The 21680-nt window shown below is 44.3% G+C and overlaps 1 protein-coding gene across 4 annotated transcripts in view; it reads left to right on the top strand.

The window, feature by feature from the left end:
* Positions 1 to 21680, top strand: part of Gbeta13F (guanine nucleotide-binding protein subunit beta-1) — a 69150-nt gene that overhangs the window by 8140 nt on the left and 39330 nt on the right. The window contains exon 1 of one of the 4 annotated variants that reach the window (XM_080285933.1): positions 20767 to 20888. The exons of the other annotated variants lie outside the window; for them this stretch is intronic. The gene's annotated coding sequence lies outside the window, so the exon portion shown is untranslated. Of the gene's footprint in view, positions 1 to 20766; positions 20889 to 21680 lie in introns of those variants that run through there. 4 annotated transcript variants of the gene reach the window in all.

Below are 21680 nucleotides of genomic sequence, written 5' to 3' on the forward strand. Positions count from 1 at the left end.
TTTCTTTTTTGCTATTTAGATCAAAGTATAGAAAAATTGAAGTTCCATTGCCACCTGTAAATTTCCTTTCCTCAGTTTGTAGCATAAGTTGTGTGGGAAATAATTCATATTTTAAGTTGCATCCCTGACATAGTGAGTTTTGCTGAACAGAATATGGGTTGGTATTCTCATACGGTCAGGAAGCTCACTAACTCCTCTTTCTTACCGATTTATTTCTGATTCTGCTCCATTACTACGGTATATTCTTAGGAAGCTTAATAACATCTCTTCCTTACCGAATTATTTCTGATTCTGCACCATTACTATATTCTTAGGAAGCTTACTAACATCTGATTTATTTCTGATTCTGCTGCGTTACTACAGTATATTCTTAGGAAGCTTAGTAACATCTCTTCCTTACCGAATTATTTCTGATTCTGCACCATTACTATATTCTGAGGAAGCTTACTAACATCTGATTTATTTCTGATTCTGCTGCGTTACTATATTCTTGTGTTACAGTGGTATCAGTATGGTTAGGAAGCTCATTAACACCTCTTCCTTACAAATTTATTCCTGATTCTGCACCATTATTATATTCTTGTGTGTTATTCATGCACTCTGTGTTGATATTGAAAAGACATAAGAAGCAAACCAGGGGATATGAGTGGGTAGTTTGGAAAATGAATTGTTTAGGAAGAGAGGCTGTGGCTAACACCTCTTCCTTATTGATTTATTCCTGATTCTGCTTTGTTATTATATTCTTGTGTGTTATTCATGCAATCTGTGTTGATATTGAAAAGACAAAAGAAGCAGACCAGGGGATATTAATGAGCAGTTTGGAAAATAAATCACTAAGGAAGAGGTGTTAGGGAGTCTCCTTTCCCGATGAAAATGTGGGCCATGGAGTGTGCATAGAATTTCATATGAATTTATAGTAAGTCCTATTTTTAAGTCATCTTTTTATATTAAAGTTAAGTCAGCAGTAAAGTATGTAGTAAAGTTGCTAGTTTAAGTTTATAAAATTGCTTTGCCACATTCTCTCAGTTTGTGGAGCCGTTCTTTTAAATATATAAGAATTTTGCTTAATAACGAGAAGTGCCTAGTGTGTGTGATATTAAATTTGGTAATATTGAAGATTAGGGAAGGTATAAATGTCAGGACCAGCTGCCTACCCCCTGGCTCCTACGCTCCTCATGGGGCAACGTAGGATTGGATGATGGATGGATAAGTTATAAAATTGCTTTGCCACATTCATTCAGTTTGTGGAACCATTCATTTAAATATTTAAGAATTTTGACTAATTATAAAAACTGCCTAGTTTATATGATATTAAATTTGGTAATATTGAAGATTAGGGAAGGATGTATATAGTTTTTTGTGGAATTAGTAAGAATCACATGTTACGGTTTAGTGTTAAAGATGTAGAGATGATAACTTTAGGCCAGGTTAAAGGAAAAAGGGTGTATCGTATATGGATTTTGATAAAACTGTAGATTAGGGAAGGTATACATAGTTCTACATTTCCTTCCATGGCACTTCTTCTTGACTAGCATTTTAAAACTCATATGAAGAGGGAGAGATGGTAATTTTAGGCCAAGTTAAAGTAAAAAGAGTTTGGTGTCTATGAAATTTGTCAGAACTGTAGATTGGGGAAGGTTTAAATAGTTCTACATTCCCTTCCATGGCACTTCTTCATGACTTGCATAGTAATCACTTGTTAAAACTCATATGAAGATGGGGAGATGGTAATTTTAGGCTAAGGTAAAAAGAGTATACTGTCTATGAAATTTGGTAAAACTGTATTAGGGAAGATATACATAGTTCTACATACTTTTACATTCATTCCTCTTCCTGACTTCCATTTTAAAACTCATTAGAAGGTGGAGGGATGGTAATTTTAGACCAAGTTAAGATGGAAAGAGTGTAGCATCTAATAAATTTGGTAATACAGAAGCTTAGGGCCGATGTATATATACTTTGTGTGGACAGCGAAGGTATACATACTTCTACATTCCATCCATGGCACTTCTTCATGACTAGCATTTTAAAACTCATATGAAGAGGGAGAGATGGTAATTTTAGACCAAGTTAAGATGGAAAGAGTGTAGCATCATCATCATCATCATCCGGACCTCCTTTCCCACCCAAGGGCGGGGTGAGGAAAGAGTGTAGCATGTAATAAATTTGGTAATACTGAAGCTTAGGGCCAATGTATATATAGTTTTGTGTGGACTGGGTAAGGGTGATGGTTTAGGTAGTGAGGTATAAAGAGCTTGTGCAACTTGGAGATGTGCCATAAGATAAACTGTTGCTCACTCAGGCAGGCTGCGAGAAGGCTTATGATATTGACAAAGGCTTAAGATAGTGATAAGAAGTTTTGAAATACTGATATATTGGTAAGATAAGAGCAGGGCAGTGAAATGGCAAGGGACAGGGCGACATGGAGGCGATTTGTTTGTGGCCACCTCTTATGGGATTAAGGTGTCTAGCAATAGATAGATAGATAGGCAGTGAAATGGCAAGGGACAGGGCAACATGGAGGCGATTGGTTTGTGGCCACCTCTTATGGGATTAAGGTGTCTGGCAATAGATAGATAGATAGTAAGATATTGAGAAGTCTTAAGGTACCCGGTATTGGTAAGTCTTATATTGATGATGTGATAGTCATTTGGAATAGTGTTTTATTTTGCTTGTTACCTATTGATATTGCCAGTATATTTTATTTATGATTTTTATTATTATTGTGAAGTGTTACGATATTGATAAAGTAAGGTATTGATAAGAAGGTTTGAGATATTGATGGGAAGTCTTTACGATACTGATAAGATATTTAGAAGTCTTAAAATATTGGTAAGTCTTAATATATTGATGATAATGATGTGGTATTCATTTGGTCTAGTGTTTTATTTTGCATGTTACATATTGATATTGGCAGTATTTTTTAATTATTATTATTATCATTATTATTATTATTGTTGTTGTTGTTTTTAATGTTGACTTATTCTACTTTGCATTGGTAATATGAGAATTTTTATGATGCTATGTTGATCTAGGAGACTTAGCGCTTCTATTTTAGTGATTTATTCTGTGTGGTATGTGGTGGTAGTTATACATTTGCCTTCTGTCCATAATTTTGTTGGTTTCCAAAGTTGCTATATCCATCCATCGTATAAAATTGTAATATATGATTCTGAAGGTGTTGATGTATTCATTGTATATTTCAGGTTGGGTTTGTGGTTGAATATGATGTAATGGTAATAATTATCTTCATCTTTATCTTCATGAAGTGGAGAGGTATATGAGAGAGGGGGGTGTGAGCTGGGGGGAGAGCAGCAAAATGGTAGGGAACAGGGTGATATAGAGGTGATTTGTTTGTGGCCACCCCTTACAGGATTAAGAAGGCATCTGGCAATAGATAGCCCTTCCATGTTCAGATCTAGACAGTGTTTAACTCGACACTCACACAGTTTTTTTTTATTTATCCACTTGTATATGATCTCATGCTACTCGTGTGCTGATTTCGTCCCGTTCATGTGCGTCACCTCACAAACACACTCCTTGCCTAAGCGTTAATGTAAATTGTACACGTTCACATATTTATTGTACCACCATACATCATACCATTGTTGATTTATTAGGCTCAAGTGTACTTTTTTTTTAACTACCCATGTTTTACCCGTACTACCATAAAGCATCACAGCCACACATGAAGGATAGAGTTCCCCCTTCACATGCGAGAGTTACCCTTCATTCATAGTAGTTGCAACCACTCCTGTAACTTCTAATCATATATGTCTCAGGATTGGGCAGTGATAAATCCTGGACCATCATTATCACTTGCTGTCATAACCTGCCTCTCTTTCATTTCCTTGCTCTTTGTTTGTCTTTCATTTCCCTTTTCTCCCCTCGTCTCTTTTCCTGTCTCTTCCCTCCTCTCTTTCTTTTCCCATCTCTCCCCTCCTCTCTTTCTTTTCCCCATCTCTCCCCTCCTCTCTTTCATTTCCCATCTCTGCCCTCCTCTCATTTTCCTTCTCTCCCTTCCTCTCTTTTCCTTTCTCTCCCCTCCTCTCATTCTTTTCCTTTGTCTTCCCTCCTTTCTTTCATTTCCCTTCTCTCGTCTCCTCTCTTTCTTTTCCCTTTTCTTCCCCCCTCTTCTTTCTTTTCCCTTCTCCCCCCTCTTCTCTCTTTTCCCTTCTCCCCCCTCTTCTTTCTTTTCCCTTCTCTTTCCTTTCATTTCTCCTTGTTATCCCCCACATTTCCAGACCACCTCTTCCTTCCTCCTTTCCCTCTCTGCATTAATGGTATTCAAGTAACAGAACTCATCCACACAACACACACTAGGCCATATATTTTACATCAGTCTTCGTCTAACTTTGCTGGACCATGTGATTTTCCCTTTGCTTTGGATGAGGTTATAGATTGTGACCTCAGGGATAAGAGATTGAATAGGGAGGCTGCCAGAGACCAAGCAGTGTGGAGAGCCGCCATTATGTGTCCAAGGCTGATGGATAGAATATTGGAGCCTTTATAAACAATAGGAAACGATGCGATTTCTGCTCGCTTCATCCTGAGTTCTTTCCTTTGTTTTCATGGCCGGCACTTATCTTCAGCATTTCCTTACATCGTATTACAGTAGATTCTTGATTTAACGAACACCGATTTAGCTGAGGCCCGAGATAACGGCATAATTTTCTTCCGGAATTATTTTTAGCCCTGTTTAAAGGAAAATTTCCTTTAAAACAAGTATAATTCCATACACAGTAATGCATTTGTGGGGATATTATGAGTTCAGACTGCAGTGTGTAGTATTGAGAGTTAGCATAGTTTACTAGGTTTGGGTTGCCTTCAAGGATTTAGTGGAAAGTACCTCGAAATACCGGATGATATTCCCTTATATTGAGGCATGGTTACGAAACTCGATTTAGCGAAAAATTCGAGATAACGGAATAGGGGTTGGCTGAAATAGTCTTAAGTCGAGCCTCTAATGTATACTGATAGCCATTGCCTCGTTTCTTATTTGTTCATGCTGCAGACATTCATCAGTCATTGAGGCATTTAGGTATTTACCAGTTGATGATGGTGGTGATGATGATGACGATGATACTGTAATTTTGCTATTGTTTCTCATTTCATATTCTTTGATGCTACATACATTCTTCATTGTGGCTTTTACCAGATGATGATGATTTTGCTAATAATGAATCTGTTTGATGATCCGCATTTATTCTTAATTTAGTGTGGCTTTTACGAGATGATGATGATGATGATAATTTTGATGGTGCAGACATTCATCATTCTTTGTGGCTTTCTGCAGATGATGATGAATGATGATGATACTAAAGATGATTATGAGGATTTTGTTCTGTGATGCTGCATACATTCATCATTCATTGTGACTTAGATAATGTTGTTGTTGGTGATGGTGGTGGTAGTGGCAACAGCAGCAGTGGTGGTGATGGTGGTGGTGGTGGTGGTGATAGTGGCAGTGGTGATGGTGATAGTGGTGAAGCTGGTGTCTTTGTTATTTTGTTGTTCTTGTTACTCTTGTTGTTGTGGCTCCAGACTCACATGGACCAGACAATCAAGCCTTTTTATAAATTACTAAACTCCAGTTCTAGTAATTAAGGTGGAGTGTACCGCTTATAATTAGACTTAGAGATGTAACAAGAACGTAAAAGGAAATTAAAAAGTAAAATTGGGGTTAGTGTGTAATTTAAGTAGATATATTGTTTGCTAATTCCTGTGTTTAAATCAGAGGTATTGGAAAAAAAAATCATGGTCTCTTTTTATTCTGAATGAAGAATGGTGGTGTTATGTTTCTGATCACTCTCTCAGTCTGCTCTGTTTGCCATGCCTCCTCTCCTCTCTGTCCTCTCCTTTCCTTTCCTCTTGTCTCCTTTCCTCTCCTCTCCCTTCCTCTCCTCTCCTCTTCCTTCCTCTCCTTTTCCTTCCTATCCTCTCCCTTCCTCTCCTTTCCTTTCCTTTCCTCTCCTCTCCTCACCTCTCCTCTCCTTTCCTCTCCTCTCCCTTCCTCCCCTCTCCTCTCCCTTCCTCTCCTCTCCTCTCCTTTCCTCTTCCATTCCTTTCCTTTCCTCTCCTCTCCTCTCTCACCATACTCTTAATCAAAAATCTGTCCTTATTCTGTTGACCGATGGTATCTCTGAGCGCAGTTGTTCAGTGTGTGTGTGTGTGTGTGGATTTATCAGGGACTTTGAGGTGTGTGTGTGTGTGTGTGTGTGTGTGAGAGAGAGTGAGTGAGTGAGTGAGTGAATTGAAACCATCTCTCATCTTCTACTGTTCATTACACCATAGGTATTTTGTACTGCATTGAGAGGGCTGGGTTGTGTGTGTGTGTGTGTGTGTGTGTGTGAGTGAGTGAACTGTAACCATCTCTCATCTTCTGCTACTCTTTATTATACCTCAGATATTTCGTACTGCATTGCGAGGGCCAGGTTTTGAGTGCATGTGCAGTTTCTCGTAAAAACCCTATCTATTTGATAAGATAGGGAGAGCTGTAATGACATAATTTATGATGAAGATAAGGAACTAGATTTGTCGGAGGTGAGGTGTGTGTGTGTGTGTGTGTGTGTGTGTGTGTGTGTGACTGGATTTATCAGGGGCTTTGAGGTGTGTGTGTGTGTGTGTGTGTGTGTGTGTGTGACTGGATTTATCAGGGGCTTTGAGGTGTGTGTGTGTGTGTGTGTGTGTGTGTGACTGGATTTATCAGGGGCTTTGAGGTGTGTGTGTGTGTGTGTGTTTGTGTTTGTGTTTTATGAGGCCACACACACAAGAACAGATAGGATGACGATGATAAAAGTGGGAAAGAATGGATTTGATGGTATTTTAGCCAATAAAGCAAGAATCAAAACATATATAAGTTTACTCTAAACATGGAAGCTCCCTAACACCCTTTCCTAAGTGATTTATTTTGTTTATTACATCTTACTGCCTTTTCTCTGTTACTTAAATCATCATACTATCTCTACGCTCTGCATATATAACATACGGAAGGATACTAACCAGCCATATCCAGAAATAAATCACTATGGAAGAGGTGTTAGGGAGCTTCCTTAACTAACAAGACTTTAGGGCATAGAGCTCCCTAACACTGTTTCCTAAGTGATTTATTTTGTATTACACCTTACTGTCATTTTCTGTGTTACCTAAATCAATCAGATATCGCCACACTCTGCATATATAGCGCACAAAAGGATATTAACCAACCTTATCCAAAATAAATCACAAAGGAAAAGGTGTTAGGGAGAATACAGGCCATAGAGAGTGTGGTAAGGGTGACAGTGAGAAACAGGTTGGCAAATAAATCACTAAGGAAAAGGTGTTAGGGAAAATACAGACCATGGAGAGTGGTAAGGGTGACAACAAGAAACAGGTTGGAAAATAAATCACTAAGGAAGAGGTGTTAGGGAGAATACAGGCCATAGAGAGAGGTAAGTGTGACAGTGAGAAACAGGTTGGGAAATAAATCACTAAGGAAGAGGTGTTAGGGAGAATACAGGCTATAGAGAGTGGTAAGGGTGTCAACAAGAAATGGGTTGGGAAATAAATCACTAAGGAAAAGGTGTTAGGGAGAATACAGGCCATGGAGAGTGGTAAAGGTGACTAAAAGAGGAAAGAGTTGGGAAATAAATCACTAAGGAAGAGGCGTTAGGGAGAATACAGGCCATAGAGAGTGGTAAGGATGACAACGAGAAACAGGTTGGGAAATAAATCACTAAGGAAGAGGTGTTAGGGAATACAGGCCATAGAGAGTGGTAAAGGTGACTAAAAGAGGAATGGGCTGTGAAAATAAATCACTAAGGAAGAGGTGTTAGGGAGAATACAGGCTATAGAGAGTGGTAGGGGTGACAGTGAGAAAGAGGTTGGGAAATAAATCACTAAGGAAGAGGTGTTAGGGAGAATACAGGCTATAGAGAGAGGTAAGGGTGACTTAACGAGAAGTGGGTGGTGGTGTGGGGACGAGGTAATTATATATGGGTGGGAGTGGGTGTTGTGGCATAAATTAGCAGCGGTGTGGGTGGGGAGAGACACATTCCACCCTGGGACCCGGATATACTCACATACGACCTACTCTTTTGGTTCTTTTATCGGATTTTTGGAGGAAGAGTAATTGAGGAAGATTTTGTGTGTGTGTGTCCTTCGTTTGGCAATTAATTATACGTACTTTATGAGCAGTTGGACCTTTTCCCAGGACTGTTTATGTATCTATAGCCAGACGCCATAATCTCATAAGGGCTGGCCGTTTGTCCTTCAGTTAGTTGTTTTATGGGGAGGGACACTAATAATAATAACAGCAACAATAATAATGGTGATAATAATGTAGTAATAATAATAAAAATAATAATCTTTCAATCTGTAGCCAGACGCCATAAACCCTTAAGGGGTGTCTGTTTGTCTATAGTTGTTTTGCGGGGAGGGGCACTAACCCTGTGCCAGTCCACTTGTTGATGCGTGGGGAACACGTATGGTTTGGTTATATGGTTACCACCCAGCTTTGTAAATGGTTTCCTGGCTTACAGGAAACCATTAGGCTTGTCACTCAATGTAAAGCCACCTGTAAAGGAAAGAAGAGTAATAAAAAATTACAGGAAAGATGGAAGAAATAAGGGAAGAGGGCAGACACAGAAAAAGAATGTCACAGCTGAAGGAAGTAGGTAACACTACATGAAGTGAGTGCATGATAGTCACCACTACCTATGACCCTGTAGGAAAATATATGAATAGGTAGAGGGAGCTGGGTGAAATAGAACACATTCATTCATTCACCAACCAAAATTTAACATATATTAAAAGTGAGGACATGGTTTTTACATACAGAGTCACAAATTTGGTTAAAAAGAGACTTGTTGAGATTGAAAAGGCAGTTGGAATTGAAAATAGGATGTAGAAAGGTTAGTATGTAAGGTGGCAGGTGCAGCACAGGTATTTTGCCAGTGGGGGGAAGCATACCTTAGAATCTGTAGTGGCCAGCCCTCCCCTACTCCCTCCCCTCCCTTTATCTCCCCACCCACATACCTGCACTCCCTTTTCTTCCTCCTCTCACCCCTCCTTACCTCTCTTCACTCTCCTGCATCTGGCCAACCCTTCCTTACCTCCTCTCCTCCCTTTTTCTCCCCACCCACATACCTGCACTCCCTTTTCTTCCTCCTCACACCCCTCCTCTCCCTTCCTCCTCACTGTCTACCTCCCTCCACCCACTTGTATCCCCCAAACCTTCCCTCTTTCTCCCTGCCACCCCTCTGCCCCATTCCCTCTCGTTTCATCTCATACATACCTTCCCCTCCCTCTCATTCACCCTCCGCCATACCCATACCCCTCCCTCCCCCCTCCATCTTCCTCCATCCCACCCTCTTTCCCTCCTTCCTTCCATCTTCCTTCATCCCACCCTCTTTCCCTCCTTCCTTCCCTCTTCCTTCATCCCACCCTCTTTCCCTCCTTCCTTCCCTCTTCCTTCATCCCACCCTCTTTCCCTCCTTCCCTCCATCTTTCTCCATCCCATTCCTTCTGTCACTCCCTCCCTTCCCCTTTCCCTCCCTCCTTCCCTCCCTCCTTCCCTTCCTCCCTCCAGGGGCTGAGTTTGTTGACCACATTCCATTGGGTTGGGAGGGAAGTGAGTAGAGAGGGAGAGAACAGCTGTGGAGGAGGAAAGGGGAGGAGGAATTTGAGGAGGAGGAGGAGGAGAAAGAGGAGCCTAGAAGACAGTATACTATGGAGGAGGAAAGGGGTGGAGGAATTTGAGGAAGAGGAGGAGGAAGGGGAACTTAGAAGAGAACATGATATGGAAGAGAAAAGGGGTGGAGGAATTTGAGGAGGAGAAGGAAGAGGAGTGTAGAATATAATGGTGGAAGAAAGGGGAGGAGGAATTTGAGGAGGAGGAGGAGGAAGGGGAGCATAGAAGTGAGCATGTTATGGAGGAGGAAAAGGGATGGAGGAATTGGAGGAGAAGGAAGAGGAGCGTAGAAGAGGGCATGCTATGGAGGAGGAAAGGGGTGGAGAATTTGAGGAGGAGAAGGAAGAGGAGTGTAGAATAATATGGAGGAAGAAAGGGGAGGAAGAATTTGAGGAAGAGGAGCATAGAAGAGGGCATGCTATGGAAGAGAAAAGGGGTGGAGGAATTTGAGGAGGAGAAGGAAGAGGAACGCACAAGAATATGGAGAAGAAGTGGAGGAATTTGAAGAGGAGAAGGGAGAGGAACATAGATTATCAAGGAAGGGATGGAGGAATTTGAAGAGGAAGAAGAGCGTGGAAGAGTATGCAAAAGAAAGAAATGGAGGAATTTGAGGAGTAGGAGGAGCTGGAAGAAGAGCATAGAAGAAGAATAGGAAGGAACAGTGAGTGGAATAGACGAGTTTCCGGTCAAATTTTTTTTTAAGTTAGATACTTCTGTGGGTACAAAATACGCAGAAAATAACTATGTCAACCATTATTTCCCCCCAAAATGTGCAGAAACATGAAAAAATAATAGGTAAAGCAGCCGAAAAATCACGTGACTGAAACGGCCTGTGATTGGTCGTGACGTCACTACTCACACTGAGGCAACGTAGTCTGCTTTGTTAACGTTTAGCCAGGATACACTGGGCTTATTTCTGACCTCCAAGATTGTCCAGTGACAAGAGGAATAATTGCTGATGTTTCGTTCCAATGTGTAAGTGCACTGACAAAAGCACAGTATGGGAGGAAGAGAAAGGAGGGTGGAGCAATTTGAGGAAGAGGAGGAGGAGGAGTAGGATGGAAGAAGAAGGATGTGGAAGAGGAGGAGGAGGAAGATGATACTGGAAGAGGAAGAAACAGTATATGGAGAAGGTGGAGAAATTCATGGAGGAAGAGGAGGAGGAGGGAAATGAGGATAGAAGAATAAGGAAAAAAGAGAAAAGTCTTTAGAAGAAGAAAGAGGTTGAGAGGGAAGGTGAGCATTAGGAATTATTTAACCCTTTCAGTACTGTGACCTTTTGCTATTTGTGCTTGATACCGCTAAACCATCGTGCTCAATTTAGCAACGATCTCGTATTGAAGGGGTGAATGAGAACTGTGTGTACCCCTGCCAGTTAGAAAAGTCATCCTAAGAAAGCAAGATGAAAGATAAGTCACTAAATCAAAGGCGTTTAAATACGAGTGGTTGGGGGTAAGTCAGCTTAATGGCATGGAGGTGATTTGTTTGTGGCCGCCCCTTGCAGGATTGAGGCGTCTGGCTGTAGATAGGTAATTACATATGAATGGGAAATGAGGAAGGCCAAGGATGAGATGGAGTGGAGAGGTATATGAGAGAGGGGTGTGTGAATTGGGAGCAGGGCAGTGAAATGGCGGGGGACAGGGTGGCGTGGAGGCGATTTGTTTGTGGCCACCCCATGTGGGATTGGGGCGTCTGACAATAGATAGATAGATAGAAATGAGGTAAGTGTGGGAGAAGGGAGAATTTTAGTAAAAAAATAGTATGAAGCATTGAAATTGGAATAGGGAAATTTGAGGTGGCTAGATGATGAAATAGGAGTGAGAGAGTGGATTATAAAACATGTATTTCTGTGAGGATTAATTGGATTTTATTGGATTTACTGAGAAGTCTGTAGTTGGATTAATTTGTTTAGAAATAGTAAGAAATGGATTTTAAAAGAGATACCGGTATGTTGAAAGTTTTAATAGTTGCCTTTGTGTGATAGGTGTACTGGTGGGTGTATTGTAAATGTGAGAAGGTGGAGAGTGAGAGACTGACGAGGAGAGTGTATGTGAGTGAGGTGGAGGGGGAGAGAGGGAGGGGGAAGCCAAGGATGACATGGAGGGATGGATTGGAGAGGTTTATGAGAGAGGGTGTGTGTGAATTGGGAGCAGGGCAGTGAAATGGCGGGGGACAGGGCGACTTGGAGGCGATTTGTTTGTGGCCACCCCGTATGTGATTAAGGCATCTGGGAATGGATAGAGAGAGGGTGAGAGAGAGAGAGAGAGAGAGGAGGGGGAAGTTTGTGGTCATGATTGCATTGTGAAAGTGTGTGTGTGTGTGTGTGTGTGTGTGTGTGTGTGTGTGTGTGTGTGTGTTGGTAAAACATTTGTGGTGTGGGAAAGCTACAGGGGGGGTGTTGTGGACTGGAGGTGGTTTTGGCTACCCATATTGCTGTAACATTCTCTCTCTCTCTCTTAACAGAACATTTCCGTTGGTTGATACGGACTAGGAAAATAATGTGGTCTTAGATTTATACTGACGAGGAGAGTGTATGTGAGTGAGGTGGAGGGGGGAGAGGGAGGGGGAGGCCAAGGATGAGATGGAGGGATGGAGTGGAGAGGTATATGAGAGAGGGAGTGTGAGCTGGGAGCAGGGTAGTGAAGTGGCAGGGGACAGGGCGACATGGAGGCGATTTGTTTGTGGCCACCCCGTGCGGGATTAAGGCGTCTGGCAATAGATGGGTTGATAGAAAACTTGAAGATATAGTTGGAAGTACTCTAGGGCTGGTACTTAGTTGAGAAAGTGCCCTAACATCTTTTCCTAAGCGACTTATACTGTTGCACCTTACTGTCCTATTGTCTTACATAAATCCTTCCAATATCACCGTCCTTTGCATAAATAACGTCCAAAGGGATACTAACCAGCCATATTGAAAACTAAATCAGTAAGAACGCGGTGTTAGAGAGCACCCTTAATCAGTGAGAATACGAGCTGGGAAGTCAAGGGTGATGTTAGATGGAGAAATGACCTTTTAATTGGGTCGTTAGGGTGGGCAGATAACCTAGTCTGTACGGTGATTTACTGGAGAGGTTAAATGATAAGAGACTGACGAGGAGAATGTATGTGAGTGAGTTGGAGGGGGGGAGGGGGGGGAAAGCCAAGGATGAGATTGAGGGATGGAGTGGAGAGGTATATGAGAGAGGTGGGTGTGAGTTGGGAGCAGAGCAATGAAATGGCGGGGGACAGGGCGACATGGGGGCGATTTGTTTGTGGCCACCCCGTACGGGATTAAGGTGTCTGGCAATGGATAGATAGTTAGTTGATAATGTTGAACCTCTGGAGAATGGTCATGTAATAAGTGAGATTGACAGTGCTGTATTGAAGAGTTGAGAGGAAGGATGGAACTGGAGTGTATTGGTGTTGTGATGAGGAGGGGTTGATTGAGACGGTTTGGGCATGTGGAGAGGATGATGGATGACAAATAAGTAGGGGTAGATTGAGATGGTTTGGGCATGTGGAGAGGATGGTGGTTGACAAATGAGGAGGGGTAGATTGAGATGGTTTGGGCATGTGGAGAGGATGGAGGATGGCAAATGAGGAGGGCTAGATTGAGATGGTTTGGGCATGTGGAGAGGATGGAGGATGACAGCTGGGTGCGGACAGTGAGAAGTGTGAACGTCGGGGATAGGGTTGCGAGAGGCAGACTGAAAAAGATCTAGGATAAGGTCATAGAGTGTGACCTTAAAGACAAGGAACTAAATATGTATAATGCCAGAGATACAATAGTGTGGAGAGCTGCCATTAGGTGACCAAGGCAGGTGTATGTAAGTATGTTGGGGCCATTATAAGCGATACAACAATATTAATGAATGGAACTGTTACTCAGGCTCGGTTTTATGGAGTTTGGGTAAGAGTCAGTTGAATACTGAATGAGTCTTGTGATATCATTGTCTGCTGGCCGACTTAAAGGTTAATCTGCAAATCTATAATGCTATTTTCGGAGCCTTACGCTGCATCTCATCCCCATTCTCGTCTTTGCCTTCCCCTCCCCCCCACACACACAAATCCTGCTTCTTTGTGATTACCAAGTACAGTGTATACGGTTATCTTTACATGGTAGAGATGCCTTCCCCCAGAAAATATCATATATATATTTTTTTTTAATATAAACTTACTTATTCCTTCACCTCTGTCATTCTTTTACTGTGTCTGCCTTCCTCTCTTCCTATTTATCACCATCATCCACTCACCATATGTAGTGCTGCCTACTTCTTGCTTCACCATTATCATCCTTTTTCTGTGTCTGTCCTCCTTTCTTCCTATTTCTCTCATCTTTCCTGTCGCTTTTTATTATTCTTTCATTTTCAGGTGGCATTACTTTGAGTGACAAGTCTAATGGTTTCCTGTAAGCCAGGAAACCATTTACAACGCTGGGTGGTAACCATATAACCAACCTATATGTGCTCCCTACGTGTCAACAAGTGGGTTGGTGGAGGGTTAGTGCCCCTCCCCGTAAAACAGCTAACTCAAAGACAAACGGCCACTCGTTAAGGGAGCATGGCTTCTGGAAGCAGACAGACAGACCCAGATTTTCATCCTTGTGCGCTTACTTCACGTAGCTCAGTGACAGAAAGACAGTGCTATCTCTATACACTGTACTTTCCATAGCACTGCATCGTGACTAGTATCATAATCTAGTGCCACTCTGTTCTTCCAACTCAGCGTTCAAGATAGAGAGGTGAAAATTTAGGCCAAGTTAGAGTAGAAAGGGTATAGAATTTGACCAGCTCAACTCAGCTTTCAGGATGGTGAGGTGGTAATTTTGGGCCAAGTTAGAATGAAATGGGTATAGAACAACACCTGTTTTTAAAAGTTATGCCTTTCTTTCGGCGGTCATTCTCTTATATTGTCATTCCCAGTACAACTCAGTATTCAAGATAGAGAGGTGATAATTTAGGCCAGGTTAAAGTAGAAAGGGATAGAATTTTACAGCTCAGCTCAGCATTCAAGTTGGAGAGAGTAATTTTAGGCCAAGTTAGAGTAGAAAGGGTATAGAATTTCACTAGTTCAACTCAGCGTTCAAGTTGGAGTGATGGTAATTTTAGGCCAAGTTAGAGTGAAAAGAGTATAGGACTTCATTTGTTACAGTTGACTAGCATTTTACCAGCTCATCTCAGCGATCTTGAATTTGGCTCTCTCTTGCATTTTGTTTTTCTCTCGGAAGGAACAGTTTTGCGGGCTCGTTGCCTTTGGTTCTTTCTTCCTCACAAAAAAAAAAAAATCAAGTTGGAGAGAGAGTAATTTTAGGCCAGGTTGGAGTAGAAAGGGTATAGGCCTTCATTGTAAGAGTTGATTCATGCTTTCCTTATGGTTATTCTCGCCTGTTCTCAGCACATGATCGTATTCAACTCGTGCTGGACCTTCCTTAGCGCATATCAAGTGGTTTAGTCGCACTCTCAGGTCAAGGGCCGTCGCCTCACTGGGTTAGCAGGCTACCTTGTGTATGTCCTTAACGAGTCTGTATTCACCTGATTGTTTTTACACCTGTTTGTAAGAATGTCCTGTGAGGGGTGGCCACAAACAAATCACCTTCATGTCGCCCTGTCCCCCACCATTTCACTGCCCTGCTCCCTGCTCACACCCCCCTCCCTCATACACCTCACTCCATCCCTCCATCTCATTTTTGGCCTCCATCTCACTCACTTACACTCTTCCCGTCAGTCTCTCACTCTCCATCTTCACCATCAGACACAGAAAAAGAATGATAGGGGAAATACATTGAGGTGGTTTGGCCATGTGAAGAGGATGGAGAATGAGAGACTAACGAGGAGAATGTATGCGAGTGAGGTGGAAGGGGGGAGAGGAATGGGGAGGCCAAGGGTGAGATGGAGGGATGGAGTGGTGAGGTATATGAGAGGTGGGTTTGAGCTGGGAGCAAGGCAGCGAAATGGCGTTGAACAGGGCGACATGGAGGCGATTTGTTTGTGGCCATCCCATACGTGTTTGAGGCGTCTGGTAATAGATAGATAGATTGTAAGGCAGCATAACAACAGTAGCATGAATATGAGTACAAAGTTGTGTTGGTTTGAGAATTGAAAAGCTGTAATTATGAGGTAGGAATGAGTCTCCTTGGTTACTAGACTTATTTTACTCTTGGTTTAAAATTGGCTTCTGTCTGTTTTGAGTACTGAGTTGTAGCAATAGATTAACACTCATACATGGTTCTAGGCATGGAGAGAGAGCTGTAATTTGCTTCTGTGATATTAGAGAGAATTAGTTGGAAGAATTGTGTTTGTAAATTGATAGGGTGGAAAGATGGTGTGTGTGTGTGTGTGTGTGTGTGTGTGTGTGTGTGTGTGTGTGTGTGTGTGTGAAACGTGGCTACATAAAAAGCACATAACCACCGAAACAACCTTTGTGTGTGTGTGTGTGTGTGTGTGAAACGGCTATAGAACAATCACATACCTACCTAAACAACCTGTGTGTGTGTGTGTGTGTGTGTGTGTGTGGAAGGCTTTAGAAAGGGATCAGTTTCAGGTACTTAAGATGGGGTTTCTCTCTCTCTCTCTCTCTCTCTCTCTCTCTCTCCTGCCTCAAGTAGAGCCATTACGCAAGCAGGATCCGACCTCCCTCCCTCCTCCTCCTCCTCCTTTTCTTCATTCTCCTTCCTCCTTCGTTCTCCCCCATCTCTCTCTCTCTCTCTCTCTCTCTCTCTCTCTCTCTCTCTCTCTCTCTCTCTCTCTCTCACACACACACACACACACACACACACACACACACACACACACACACACACACACACACAAAACCTCATACACCTTTGTGAGATCCAGGGAAAGGGTTAAGCAGTGCATTAATTAACCTGTTGAAAGGCGTTAAGGGATATTTGCCAGGTAATAACAAACACACTGTAGGCCTGTATTTTTCTCGGGTAAGGAGGTTCCCTAACACCTTTTCCTGAGCGATTTATTTTGCCTCTTGTGCCGTACCATCCTCATATGTTATTCTTATATCACCATACTCTGCATAAATAACGTACAGTATGATAAATACCCATATATAAAGATAAGTCGGTGATGAGGTGGTGTTAAGGAGCTTTTTAACCATCGAACATATTAGCCATTGGACCGTATTTTCGTTTAGTGAGGAGGTCCCCAAACACCGCTTCCTAAGCGATTTATTTTACCAAACTGCTACTTAATATCCCCTGGTTTGCTTCATGTATCATTTCAATATCGACTTAGAGTGCATGAATAACACACAAGAATATATTAAGGGAGCAGAATCAGGAATAAATCGGTAAGGAAGAGGTGTTAGGGAGCTTCCTATAGATTGCATGAATAAAACACAAGAATACAGTAACGGAGCAGAATCAGGAATAAATCGGTAAGGAAGAGGTGTTAGGGAGCTTCCGAAGTCATCTAACTTGAGTACTGAGCCATGCTTGATTGAAATTTGGTAAACTTTAAGTATGGGTTAGGCATGAGTCTCCTTGGTTACTAGTCAAAGCAAGCCTCCAATCAGACTACACCTGGCCATCATCTGATCTGGAAGGGGTTAGGTTAGGTTTATGAGGTAGGACTGAGTCTCCTTGGTTACTAGTCAAATCAAGCCTCTAATCTGACTACATCTGGCCATCGCGAGCTGAAAAAGGTTGTTAGTTATGAGGTAGGAATGAGTCTCCTTGGTTACTAGTCAGATTAAGCCTCCAGTCTGACTACACCTGGCCATCATCTGATCTGGAAGGGTTAAGGTTAGGTTAATGAGGTACGAGTCTCCTTGGTTACTAGTCAAATCAAGCCTCTAATCTGACTACACCTGCCCATCAACTGATCTGGAAGGGTTAAGGTTAGGTTAATGAGGGAGAAATGAGTCTCCTTGGTTACTAGTCAAATCAAGCCTCTAATCTGACTACACTTGCCCATCAACTGATCTGGAAGGGTTAAGGTTAGGTTAATGAGGTGGGAATGAGTCTCCTTGGTTACTAGTCAAATCAAGCCTCTAATCTGACTACACCTGCCCATCAACTGATCTGGAAGGGTTAAGGTTAGGTTAATGAGGGAGAAATGAGTCTCCTTGGTTACTAGTCAAATCAAGCCTCTAATCTGACTACACCTGGCCATCACGTGATCTGGAAGGGGTTAAGGTTAGGTTAATGAGGGAGAAATGAGTCTCCTTGGTTACTAGTCAAAACAAGCCTCTAATCTGCCTACACCTGGCCATCACGTGATCTGGAAGGGGTTAGGTTAGGTTAATGAGGTACGAGTCTCCTTGGTTACTAGTCAAATCAAGCCTCTAATCTGACTACACCTGCCCATTAACTGATCTGGAAGGGTTAAGGTTAGGTTAATGAGGGAGAAATGAGTCTCCTTGGTTACTAGTCAAAACAAGCCTCTAATCTGCCTACACCTGGCCATCACGTGATCTGGAAGGGGTTAGGTTAGGTTAATGAGGTACGAGTCTCCTTGGTTACTAGTCAAATCAAGCCTCTAATCTGACTACACCTGCCCATCAACTGATCTGGAAGGGGTTAGGTTAGGTTAATGAGGTACGAGTCTCCTTGGTTACTAGTCAAAGCAAGCCTCCAATCTGACTACACCTGGCCATCAACTGATCTGGGAAGGTTAGGTTAGGCATGAGGTAGGATTAAGTCTCCTTGGTTACTAGTCAAATCAAACCTTCGTGTCTGACTACACCTGGGAAAAAAAAAATGGCAGGTTGGAAATGAGGAAGGAAAGTTAGAGGGTTATGAGTGTGAATCTCCTTGGTTACTAGTCAAATCAAGCCTCAAATCTGATCACCTGGTAATAGTGAGCAGGTAGGAAGTGGGAGAGAGAGAGAGAGAGAGAGAGAGACCTGTGGAGGGAGAGGTCATGGGTAGGATCATGACCTTGTTTCTCTCTCTCTCTCTCTCTGTCTCTCTCTCTCTCTCTCTCTCTGCCATCTTCACATAGCTCAGCAGCAGAGACAGTACTGCAGCCCTGCATCCCCCCTATAGCACTTCTTCGTGACTAGCATCATATTATAGCGCTAATCCATTGCCACAACTCACCATTCATGATGGAGAAATAGCAGTTTTAGGCCAAGTTAGAACAGAAAGAGTTCAGCCTTAGTTATGAGTGAGTCTCCTTGGTTGCTAGTCAAATCAAGCCTCCAGTCTGACTACACCTGGCCATCAACAGAGGCATGAGTCTCCTTGGTTACCAGTCAAATCAAGCCTCCAGTCTGACTACACCTGGCCATCAACAGAGGCATGAGTCTCCTTGGTTACCAGTCAAATCAAGCCTCCAGTCTGACTACACCTGGCCATCAACAGAGGCATGAGTCTCCTTGGTTACCAGTCAAATCAAGCCTCCAGTCTGACTACACCTGACCATCAACAGAGGCATGAGTCTCCTTGGTTACCAGTCAAATCAAGCCTCCAGTCTGACTACACCTGGCCATCAACAGAGGCATGAGTCTCCTTGGTTACCAGTCAAATCAAGCCTCCAGTCTGACTACACCTGACCATCAACAGAGGCATGAGTCTCCTTGGTTACCAGTCAAATCAAGCCTCCAGTCTGACTACACCTGACCATCAACAGAGCCATGAGTCTCCTTGGTTACCAGTCAAATCAAGCCTCCAGTCTGACTACACCTGACCATCACCTGAGCCATGAGTCTCCTTGGTTACCAGTCAAATCAAGCCTCCAGTCTGACTACACCTGGCCATCACCTGAGCTGAAAGGGGTTAGGGATCTTCTGTCAGGTTAGAGTAAAAGCGCGCGCTCGTGCGTGCGTGCGTGCGTGTGTGTGTGTGTGTGTGTGTGTGTGTGTGTGTGTGTGTGTGTGTGTGTGTGTGTGTGTGCGCGCATGTGAGTTTTCGTGTATTTGTATGTGGGTGGGTGGGTAAGTGAGTGGGTGTGTTTTCATTGTGTGTGTGTGGGGGAGGGGGGAGTTTCGTGTGTGTGTGTGTGTGTGTGTGTGTGTGTGTGTGTGTGTGTGTGAGGTCATTGGTTCCTGTACACACAAATTCATGTCCAAAGCTAATGAGATTCGTGAGAAAGGAATAAAATAATTAGGGGATTCTCTCTCTCTCTCTCTCTCTCTCTCTCTCTCTCTATGCATCCTGTCTTTCTTTGCTCTTCCTTGTTTGTGTGTGTGTGTGCGTTTTTTGTGGTATGGTGCGGTGTGATGTAGTGTGGTATGGTGGTGGTGTGGTGTGATATGGTATGGTGTGGTGTTCTGTGGTGGTAATGGTCTTATTTGGTGACTGCTGGTGTGGTGTGGTGTGGTGGTGTGTTGTGGTGTTATGGGTGATGGGATATTAGTGAGTGTGGGCCTTATCAGCAACGTGTTGTTACGTCAGCCACCCCACCACTTGTGCCACCTGCCCCACCCCACCCCTCCCCTCCCCGCACCCTGCCCTCCCCTCATCCTGCCCTTCCCTCACCCGCGTCTCCCCTGCCGCCGCCCCTGCCACGCCATCCCACAACACCCTGCCTGACCTGGCGTGGTGATGCTGCTGTGGTGTGGTGTGATGTGTGGTGAGGTGAGTGCGTGTGGTGGTGGTGGTGATGGTGGTGTGGTGGTGGTGGCAGGTGTGTGTGGGATCGATGTGCGTGGAGTTGCGTGCGTGTGTGCGTGCGTGCGTGTGTGTGCGGTGCGGGCGTGGCGGGTTGGTGCGGCTGCGCGGGTGTCGCTGCGCCGGGCGGCACGCGCCTCCGCCAGTTGCTATCTGCACCTGGTGTGGAGTGGGTCAGTGCCGCCAGGGTGCCACAGCCATACAGCAGCGGAGCGCGCAGTGCCAGTAGTCGTGCCGACGTGCTCAGTGTTCTTGCCTGCACGTGCACCCGCCCGCACGCCCACCGGCACGCCCCTCACACGCTGCACGCAGCAGCAGGGCCGCCGTAGCCGCCGCCCCCGCCCCGCACGGCACTGCACCGCAGGCCAGGCCAGCCGCCACCACCCACCGCCATCTTGAGTGCTGGCTGGCACTGCCGCCGCCGCCACCGTCACTGCCAGTGCCAGTGCCGCCAGAGTGCCTTAGCCCCGCCCCGCCCCGCCCCACACGTGCCCTGCCCTGCCCCCTGGCCCACCATGGCACTGCAGTAGCGGCCAGGGCGTCAGTGCCCACAGTGTGAGCCCCGTGCCGGCCGCCCCGGGACCCCGGGCCCCCGGGACCCTCGGGGCCCAGCATGAGAGCGCCTCCCACCCTGCCCCTGTGACCTCATACACCCTCACTGCCTCGCCCGGGGTAAGCCACCCACCCATCACCACCACCACCACCACCACACCAGCCGCCGCCCTCATGTTGTCTGCTACACTACCCACCCCACACCCTTGTCTGCCCGCCCCGCTGCCTCCCCCTGATGCCGCCCTACACCACCACCTGCTGATGTCACACTACCATACCATACCATACCGTACCCATTGCCCTAGCCATACCCCATACCAAGCCACACTATACCCACCTGTCCAACCCTACCCTGCCCTTCCTGACCCAGCCCCGCCCCACCCTACCCTACCCAGCTGGCCAGTGTCACCCTTAAATGCCTGGTGTCACCTTTATCCCCAGCCATTTTCTTTATGTTTTGGTGGTGGGTGAGGCTGCAGGCGTGGTGTCACTTGGCCTGCTGACTGCCTAACCTACAGCTTCCCTTAGTGACTCACCCACACCCTGTCATCATTACTACCACAACACTCTACACCATCACTACCACAGCACATTACACATCACAGTATATAACCACTCCACCACACCAACACCACCATAGCACATTACACTACCACAGTATATAACCACTCCACCACACCAACACTACCACAGCACATTACACATCACAGTATATAACCACTCCACCACACCAACACTACCATAGCACATTACACTACCACAGTATATAACCACTCCACCACACCAACACTACCATAGCACATTACACCACCAGCACAGTAAATAACACAAGACCCCTCTCGTCACCACACCACGACAACCACCACCACATCACATTACCACGACAACCACAACAACATCACATCACACCAC

This window comes from Coenobita brevimanus, chromosome 109 (assembly GCF_032717465.1).
Source record: "Coenobita brevimanus isolate Jiangsu-jjx chromosome 109, ASM3271746v2, whole genome shotgun sequence".
Lineage (NCBI taxonomy): Eukaryota > Metazoa > Arthropoda > Malacostraca > Decapoda > Coenobitidae > Coenobita > Coenobita brevimanus.